The sequence below is a fragment of the Hemicordylus capensis genome, chromosome 1 (assembly GCF_027244095.1).
Source record: "Hemicordylus capensis ecotype Gifberg chromosome 1, rHemCap1.1.pri, whole genome shotgun sequence".
NCBI classification, from domain to species: domain Eukaryota; kingdom Metazoa; phylum Chordata; class Lepidosauria; order Squamata; family Cordylidae; genus Hemicordylus; species Hemicordylus capensis.
Window position 1 is genome coordinate 253,566,464 of NC_069657.1, and position 9,906 is coordinate 253,576,369.

At 42.4% G+C, this 9,906-nt stretch overlaps 1 long non-coding RNA gene across 1 annotated transcript in view; it reads left to right on the forward strand.

Moving 5' to 3' along the window:
- The window catches only part of LOC128340836 (uncharacterized), a 30,483-nt gene extending 24,468 nt beyond the window's left edge, over positions 1-6,015 (forward strand). Inside the window, exons 3-4 of the long non-coding RNA XR_008314006.1 lie at positions 3,596-3,646; positions 3,736-6,015. This is a non-coding gene — a long non-coding RNA (uncharacterized LOC128340836). The remainder of the gene's footprint in view (positions 1-3,595; positions 3,647-3,735) is intronic.
- Positions 6,016-9,906: the final 3,891 nt, after the last annotated feature.

Below are 9,906 nucleotides of genomic sequence, written 5' to 3' on the forward strand. Positions count from 1 at the left end.
GAACCGGAGACTGCCAGTTCAAAGGCTGGGGGATAACTTTAAGGATTGCGGAGGGTGCTCCCCACCCGCCGTATTTCCCCCACCAGCGCTGTTCTCAAAGGTGGTCCCACCAGAGCGGCAGCATACATCCTTGCCGCCCTAGTGCATACATTGTCCTTGCTGCCCAGTGCATACGTCATTCTTGCCGCCCTGGAAGTGGCAGTATGCATACACAGTGGCCACTTCCAGTCCGCGACATACCAGGGCGGCAAGAAGGTACGCTGCCGCCACGGCGAGATCATTTTTGAGAACAGCGCCAACAGGAGAAATGCAGCAGCAGGGGGGAGAGAGCACCCTCCCCAGTCCTTAAAGTTATCGCACCCACCTTTAAACCGGCCAAACCTCCAGTCTTCTGAACTGGTTCCATGCATATCTCTAGTAGCGACTTCTCCAAGGTTGCAGGCAGGAGTGTCTCTAAGCCCTATCTTGGAGATGCCAGGGAGGGAACTTGGAACCTCGTGCTCTTCTCAGAGCGGCCCCATCCCCTAAAGGGAATATCTTACAATGCTCACACATGTAGTCTCTCATCTGAATACAAACCAGGGCAGGCCCTGCGTAGCAGACCAGCTCTTCTCACCAAACCAGCTCTGTATGTATTGCATAATTAATGCAAGACATATAGAGTGAATTATATCTGTGTATTTAATAGTGAACACGCTGGACCGGGTGCAGAGCATCTCATCCCCCCCCCCGGCACTTCTGGTAACCCCACCCACCCACCCCCCGACGCGCCTACCCCTAGCACTGCTGCCACCGGGCCTTCCTTCCTTTTGGCTGGCAGGCAGGCTGGAGAGGGAGTGCACCACTCACCCGCCTACTGTCAGTTCCGCCCACCCACCTGCCCACCAGCCGGCCACCACCGCCTTTCTCCACCCACCTGCCAGGCCATCCTTCCTTTGGGCTGGCAGGCAGGCCGGAGAGGGAGTGTGCCACGCTTTCCACCGCCCACCTGCCCTCCTGCCACCACCGGTTTTGTCCACCCACTGGCCAGGCGGCCGGCACCACCTTCTTCCACCCAACAGCCAGGCCATTCATCCTTTCGGCCAGCAGGCAGGCCAGAGAGAGGCTCCTCTGCCCACCCCCGCCACAGTTTTCTCCTCCCCTGCTGCCACCTTCTTCCATCCACCTGTCATCACCGCTGCCGTATTCTTCTCCCCCCACCCCCCATCACTGCTGTTTTCTCTGCTGGCCGGCCACCACCATTCACCGCTGTTTTTCCCCTGCCGACCGGTTGCTGCCACCATTTTCTTTCCCCCTGCCTGTACCCGTAGCTATCTGGCAGCTGCTCGCGACCTCTCACGAGAGCTGCCATGCATAGGACTAGCCACAGGTATGCCTAAGAGAAATATATATATAAAGAAGATTATATCTGTGTAATTTATGCTTTTTCCAAAATGCAAATGATCTGGGTCCTCCGAGGAACAAAATAGTTTGGGCTTAGAAAGGTAGCTGTCAGTGATCAGTTTGTGGCTAAAGATTTTATCTGTTTATCCCAACAAGATATGGTTGTATTTAAAAATGGATTGTTTAGCAGGGAAAGTGGGCTTTCTTTGGATTTTGTCAAATCACTTCTTCTAGGTCAGATGGAGGACAAAACTGAGATTTTAAATGGGTCCAGGAAGAAATCCTCGGATTGTGCAATCATTTGAGGATTTGACAAATCTGAGACACTTCATAATACAAGGTCTGGAGTTTTCAGGCCCCCTTGACAAAGGGGTTGTAGGAGTAGGCCTTTCTGAAATCTGGGTTTTTTTGTTTTGTTTCCCCAGATAAAATTGTCCAGTTTTGTTTGCCAGTGTGCAAGAGTGTTTTATGTAATATTGCAAGGAGTTGTTTGAAACGATGAAAATATTTTGGGCAATATGATCATTCTTACTGCAAGGATTCTTTGGAACCAGGTCAGCTGAGAGATTTCCAGATGAGAAACTCCTTCTTAATAGTGAAAAATAAATGTGTGTGGTTCAGGTCGACTACAAATTTGTCTACTGTGGGAAGCCAAATTCCCAGGGATTTCTATTTAGTTGTGACCTATTTGTATTTAACTGATTTTGGTGGCATTGCTCATTTCTGATGGAAGGTTAAGTTGAATCAGATCTGATCTGGACACTTGATATGGTCTTGTGGTCTGGCCATTATCATGGTAAAGTAAGGAACAGAATGAGGGGGAAAGATATTTGTTTACACTGTTCAGAATCACTTTATAATTAATAGAATCAAAAGCATTGCTGCTTATGTTTTGTCAATGAAGAGACAAACACTTCCTCACTGCCTGTTAGACAATGAGGATAAATTACCACACCTTTCTTTATAAACTGATTCTTCTCTAGAAATCCAATAGGCAACTTTCCTTAAAAAAAAAAATTACCCTGAATCACTTACAATGTTGGTGAAAGTCAAAGAGAAAAATCCTAAAATTATGCAATTATAATAATAAATCAGTTCAGTGTGTCATTTCTGCTTTTCTCCATTAATAAATTAACCATGTAACATTGTTCAAAATTATGTCAGTTACGCATATAATAATCTTTTAAATTAATGAAGTGATGGAACAGTTTGATGACACCCATGATTTACAAGGCTGCTTTTAGCTAATGTTAAAAGCCTTTCATTTAATAAATTGTCCTCTTGAGAAATTACCAAAAATGAATATTTTCTATGCTAAATGTTTCAAGGTTTAAACTTTTTCAATATATTAACAAATGACAAGGGAGAAGCATTTTTCAATATATATCTTCTTTTACATATATTTAATTGAAATTAATTAGTATATTACTTTAGAAGGAAATGATCAGTGAGAAAGGTGCAAGATCATTTATGAGAGTTTCTTATAGCAATAAAACACAATTTAAACAATTGAATTAATCATGTCCTTTAAAATATTTTATGATAGATTAGGAATTATTTGAGGAGTTTTGATTAAATAGTGTGGGGGAGTGCATGTGCGTATGCATGTAATAGGCCAAAAACGTCTTACTGTTCTTCTCTTCTAATTAATATTTCTCTTGTTTAATTAGGCTAGAATGTGTCCATGCTGAAAATTTACAAAGCTTAAAGCAAAATTCCTACAAACCTTAAAGCAAAACTGACTAAAACTTATCAGTCATGTTTGCTTCACATTCTGTACTTAATGTAATGCTGTGGCTGCTTAATTTTCTCTATTTTCTGGATGTATAATAAAAGTCTGTCCTAGATTCACATTATCTTCCTGATATGATTCAAAATGTCCTAATCTTCCTTTGTGCAATTGTAGACATGATTCCAAGGAGCAAATAAACACTGCTTGCTTGTGAGAACCATCATGGTATCACTGTATTGATTAGTAAATTGACAAGAGGACACAGATAAATATATTAGAAATAAATAAATTCAGTGATATATAAACAGTAAAAGTATAATGGATATACTTCCAGCGCTATTCTTATAATACCTTCAACATACTCAAGTGGATATTTATTTTACAAATGAACTGGCAATTACAGAAAATTTAGAAATACCAATCTACTATCTGAGAAGTTATATAAGCCTTGCTGATCACCACTTGTCCATTCATCCATAGGGAATTAACAACACCTTCTTGGAAAATAGCTTGTCAGACCTGCCACTCCAGGTATGTGAATTAGGTGGGGTGGGGTGGGGGAGGGGGCGGAGTGTGTGCACGTGTTTTTGTGAGTAAATGTTCCTTCATTCAATTTGCAGCTGTTTTTTGGTCACTACACCTAGAATCATTGCATGTTTGTATTGCTAGAGAACACTTTGGGTCAAATCCTACCCTCAATGAAATGGAGTCATTGACTTCAATGAAGCAAACCATGACTCCGATTTTGGGTTGTATTTTTATTGTGAGGAAAATAAATTCTTGCCATCGGTTTTGTTCAAATCCCACTCCTTCCTATGTAAGCCTGTAAATGATGAATGATCATTGTGAAATGTAAGTATTTCATGTAGCATGGTTCATCATACTGACAAAGTGCCACAGCATTTAATTCGTAGGCAATTTTTGTTACTCAAACTAACCTGATTTGTTAAAAGGGTACCCAAGCTTGCCTCTTGTTTCCTGAGCAGATTCAATTAGGGAATGAAAAATGAAAATAAATGGCCCATGTATTGAACCTTGTTGTGAGGTTCCCATATCTTAGTGTGACATAGATGGATGGGCATGTGCTTTAAGAAAAATAATAGTCTAGTGCCCCCTAAGGCATTCACATGATATTATTTGCCTTGTCATTATTGTCTCTGTATAATCTATGGTGAGACAGGAAACAGAGGTGATCTCTGAACAAGTTTGGCAAGTGAGCACAGTAGCCTCAGTGTCATCAGGACATATACATATGCATAAATGGCAGCAATCACTTTATCTGCCATCCTTTACTGAGTCTAGGGATTCCCCTTTCCATGTCTCCATCACTTTGGTCCTAGTCACACACTTCTCTCAGGTCTGAACCTCTGAACTAGTGTTACCAGACACCCTTCCCCCACCCCCCATTTTTGGAAACTCTGACTTCCTGCAGAAGCAAAGGAAGCAGAGCATTAACAAGCATTTGGTATCAGGAGGGAAAACCTGGCCTCTCTCTGAATCAAACTATGGCATGCCAATACTGAACCAGTGCAAAAGTTGCCTAACAAAATGTGATGCACCTCCCTTCGTGTAAATCCCATGCATTCTTAATGAAGCCAGAGCTAATAACTCTTCTGACAATGCAGAAGTGTCATTAAAGAGCCCCTACCACCACCACCAGAACAGGAGAAACAGCCAAAATGTGTTTTCATCCATTATATAGATTCATCACAATTGCTCCTTGTTGTTCTATGCTTCCTCTGAATAGTGGTTACCTCATCCATGCCCCTCCTCAGGTCCAGTACTTGGGAGTTGCCCTTTGTCCCTTTTGAATTAAAGTTTTCCCGCCTTTGGAATTTGGCCGAAGACAGATCCCTTTAAAAGCCTCTGCTTTCCCACCCCATGGTATAGCTTCTGTGACTTCCATTAGACTTGCCTGGTCTCTGTGAGGTTTCTATCATGGAAGCTTCACAGCCAACTTTGACTTCTGCTACCTAGAAGGTCTACCTGGCAAAGAACCCACTTCTGTGCTCACTCTTTTTTCCTAAGCTAATTCAAGGTTGGAATGGGCCCAGAGGCATGCTGTTCTGGTAGCTCCAGGTCTCAACACACACATCAGTTTCAGAGGATGAATACAACTGAAGGAAGCCCGGGCGGGTGCAAGGCTGGGGGAGTCAGTCATATGACTTGCCTGGGGGGAGCCAAGGCAGTGGGCCCCCAGACAACTGTCTCCCCTTGCCCTATTATAGTTATGCCCCTGTAATTCACTAGATTTTTGAAACCTTGAGTTGAAACACTAGACTATTGGATCCAGAACTTCTGAGCTGAAATCACTATCCTTGAGTGCTCCCTGCATGGGCCTGCTATATGGAAACCTGCATTGGACTGCTCTGAACATTCTTTGAACCCAGAGTCCGTGGCTCTCTGTATGGGCCTGTCACAGGTGGCTCCTTGTGCTTGACTGCCTGAGAAGCTGTAGACACCAGAGCTAAATCCTTAAGCCACTGAGGCTGGGCCATTCCACAGTGGATTTGCTATGAGCTAACCCTTGAGTCTGACTGCCTGGGAAGCCAGGAACATCCCCTTTGCTAGCTGTAGGCACATGGAGTGCCACTGATCCTGGAATTTGCTGCCAAGACAGCACCTCACTGCCTCTCCTTGCCCTCCACCTTGGAAAAACCTTTGCATTTGGGACCCTTCAAATCTTCCCTGGTGGAAGTCACCCTTTTGGCAGCACACACAAGTCAGCAAGCACAAGAGAAATATTCAGCCGCTCTTGACTTTCTCTCTTTGCTTTATCTCTTTCTCCCTACCGGTCTCTCCCCCTCCTTCTTTCCACATTACAATGCTCACCAGTCGCTGGGCTGTTAGAACCTTCATTTCCTTGCTCCCTCTCACTCCCCCTCCCTCCTTATCCTGTTCTCGGAGCTGCCTTCACTACACAAGTGTGATTGTATCAAGGTTGCCAAATGCTACTGTTTGCATTGTGATTCTGCATTTATATCAATAAACTTTAACTCTTGTTTTCAAAAGCCTTGCTTCTGAGTCTATTGCTCCTCCGAAATACCCCAAAATTTTCTTGCCAATGTCCAGGCTGTAATCGATTTGTTATTCATGCTTGCAAATCCTGTTCTGAGAAAATTTCCCCCCAGTAAGTCTAAAGACATAGATACACATGTTTAGTATTAAACATGGGCAGGGGGGGCAAGAGGGGGCAGTCCCCCCCACCCCAAATTGAGCTAGCTCCCATTGAATTCAATGGATCACACTCCCAGGAGGTTTTGGATTGCTGGCTTTGCCCCCCCCCACACACACACACAGACAGAAAAGGTCCTGTGGATGCCCCTAGTAGTATACCTGTGTGTGAGCAAGCATGATACAGTAACATCAGCAGAATCTCTTTGACTAATATCTTATGCAAGATAATGTCAGCCTACTAACATTACATTTGCTCAATTTTTATAAGCTACACTAGTTGTATAAATGCAACATTTACACAAAATTTGTTTCCAATTGGCTTATTCTTATGTAACACAATCTGTGCAAATTTTGCATTTGGGCACCTTCTGCAAATTCCACAGATTGCACAAACACTACATTACAAGACTGACTACTAAGTTGCACAGTATGTCTTTCACCATAACTTCTGTGAGAGGATACCCATATTTACCTATATCCTTCTGTGAAAAAAGGCAGGACCTGGAAAAGAAAACACACACACACACACACCCATATCTCCAGCAAAATGAGAGGTCAGCCTCCACCCTGTTCCTTTTCCATGAAAGAAGATAAGCATTGAAGAAGGGAGAGCCTTATCCTCCCAAGTCCCCAGCAGGATCACAGTGCTGCAGCCCCTCTCTGCCCTCCTCTCCATCTTACCTGCAGCAAGACAGAAGATGGCTGGGGGAAAGACCCATCTTGCCAGATACCCAGTAGAATAGTAGTTTAGCTTCTTTCTTCTTCCTCCTACCCTTCTTGGAACAGATAGGATAGGTAGAATAGGATTGTACTGGCAAGATGTTCTGCTGTGCTTCAAACCCTGCCCATGTTTGGAAGCACAAAAATGGAAAATGAAGTCTTGTAAATAGCACCAAGCTCACTTACAATTCTCATGTACGTAGTCTGTTTAACCTTTGGGTCACAGAAACTCCTGTGGTATTCCCGTCTGGAATATTTGACAGTGCTGTGCTCTATACTGACTACACTGCTGCTCAGTATAAACTCAGAGAACACAATGGGATGTGAAATGCTGTGAGCTGTAAGAAGTTGACCAGGAGAGTTGAGGTAAATTTACAATTACAAATATGATGAATATTTATTTACCACTTTTCAATAAAAGTTCCCAAAGCAGTGTACATATATATATAATGGCTCCCTGTACCCAAAGGGCTCACAATCCGAAGAAGAAGCATAATATAGACACCAGCAAAAGCCACTGGAGGGAAGCTGTGCTGGGGATGGATAGGGCCAGTTCCTCTCCACCGGCTAAATAAAGAGAAGCACTATTTTAAAGAAGTGCCTCAGTTAACAGTGGACAAAATTGTCCCCTGCTAACAAAATTGGACAAAATTGTTTACTGAGAATTAGCATTAAATATGGGAGATATCTCCTCTCCCCAAACACTGTCTTGCTGGTCATGATACAAAGAGATGACAAAGAAAAATCAGTTTGTTAATAAGACAAATAAAAGTAAATTAGCCTGTTAGATCCTTGGGGGAAATGATGTGTGTGTGTTTGTTTGTTTCTATGCTGCCTTTCATCAAAAGGGCCTCGAGGCTGTTTATAACACTATTTTAATTTGTTTTAAAATATAAAAACATCTTAAAAGCTATTAAAACAAGAACAAACAACTGGATAAAAATAGAATCAAGGCAGTGAAAACTAAAACACCATATCATTAGCCAAATGCCCAGATAAAAGACAGTCTTCAGCCATCTACGGAAGACCAACAGTGAGGTGAGGAAGCAAATCTTTCCTGGGAGAGAATTCCAGGAAAATTCCAGGAGTCTGGGGGCAACTATGGAGAAGGTCCTGTCATGCATGCATGACAGCCAAGCTCTGCTGGTGTCAGCACATGAATCCTTATCCTTATCTGATCTTTTAAGGCAAACAAACAAACAAACAAAGCAGGGAGCAGGCAGTCCTTGTGATATCTAGGGTCCAAGCCATCTAGAACTTAAAGGTCATAACCAGCACTTTGATTTGAATCCAGAAACAAATTGGGAACAAGGCAGTTCTCAAGACTGAAGTGATGTGATCACTCTAGGTGGTCCCTGACAGTAATCTGGCCAAAACATTATGTCTGAGCTGTTGTTTCTGAGTGCTCTTCAAGGGTAACCCGCTGTAGAGTACACTGCTGTATAACCCGCTGTAGAGTACACTGCTGTAAATCTAATCATAATGTGATGAAAATATGAGTGGTTGTGGTAAAATTCACGCTCTCTCCTAGGAAGGATTGAGGTTGGTGCTAGCTACAACTACAGCTACAACAAATATTTATATACCACTTTTCAACAAAAGCTTCCAAAGCAGTTTATATAGAGAAATAATAAATACGTCAATAAATAAGATGGCTCCCTGTCCCTGAAGGGCTCACAATCTAAAAAGAAACATGATAGACCCCATCTGAAACATAAGACAGACCCCATCTATCTTCAGACAGACCCCATCTAAAGCTATGCAAAGCTACTCCTAGTCATAGCAGACACCTGGGCATCCAGATGCAATGCCAGATCCAGGAGAACCCCCAAACTGGGCATCTGCTCTTCCAAAGGGAAAATTTCCTAATCTAAATTAATCTAATCTCCTAGATTAGCTCTCCTACTAGCCTTCAGCACCTCTATCATGTCTGGATTAAACTTCCATTTATTAGCCCACATCCAGCCTATCACAGCTTTCATATCTCATTCAATATGTCCACTGACTCTCTGGGATCAGATGTCATGGTAAGATAAAGCTGAGCATCATCCACATATTAACAAGACTGCAACCCAAGTCTCCAGATGATGTTCCCCCAGTGGTTTCATGTAGATTTTAAATAACATGGGAGACAGCTTAGAATCTTGTGGGACCCCAGGAACCAAAAGCCAAGAGATCAGGCAGACGACTCCCAGAACCATCTGCTGGACCCTCCATCAAGATAAGACCATGGATAAGTGATAATATGGTCATGGGTTACAGTAAATCTTATAAGTATTACTGAAAATCAAAGTATTTTGTTTGAATCGCATATGGGTGCACATGTATGTGTGCATTTGTGTCTATATTAATCTGCATTTTGCTCATTATTTAACTATATTTTAAATTGACATTAAATACTTCCCAAATTACATTTTATACCACCTTCCACAGGTCTAAAAAAAGGTGCAAAGGATTGCAAAGTATCTGACACCAGAAGATCTATGTCTCTGCATAGACCTACATAAACATTATTCTCTCTGCTTCCACATTAAAACACGTCCAGAGTAATTAAGTGCACTTTAACTCAGGGCTATTATTATTAATATTACTTGCAGTGGCTTTTTGCCCCAACTATAAACCCTTTTAGCAGAGAGAACTGCAATCTATGAAGGAAAGAAAGAAAAAGACCTACTGTACACCAGAAAATCCAAGTTCTTGGATCTTTGACTGTACTGCCTAATGAATGAATGAATAGATATCATTGTAGTTCTGCAAATACCTCAGCAGAGGAGGGTTTTTTCCTGTATTTTTAACCATTTAGCTGCTCTAAACTACTTGAAAATATTCTATAGTTGGTATCTGACAAGAATACCAACTTCCAACAATGTAGTTTGATGTAGGGTTGGGGGAAA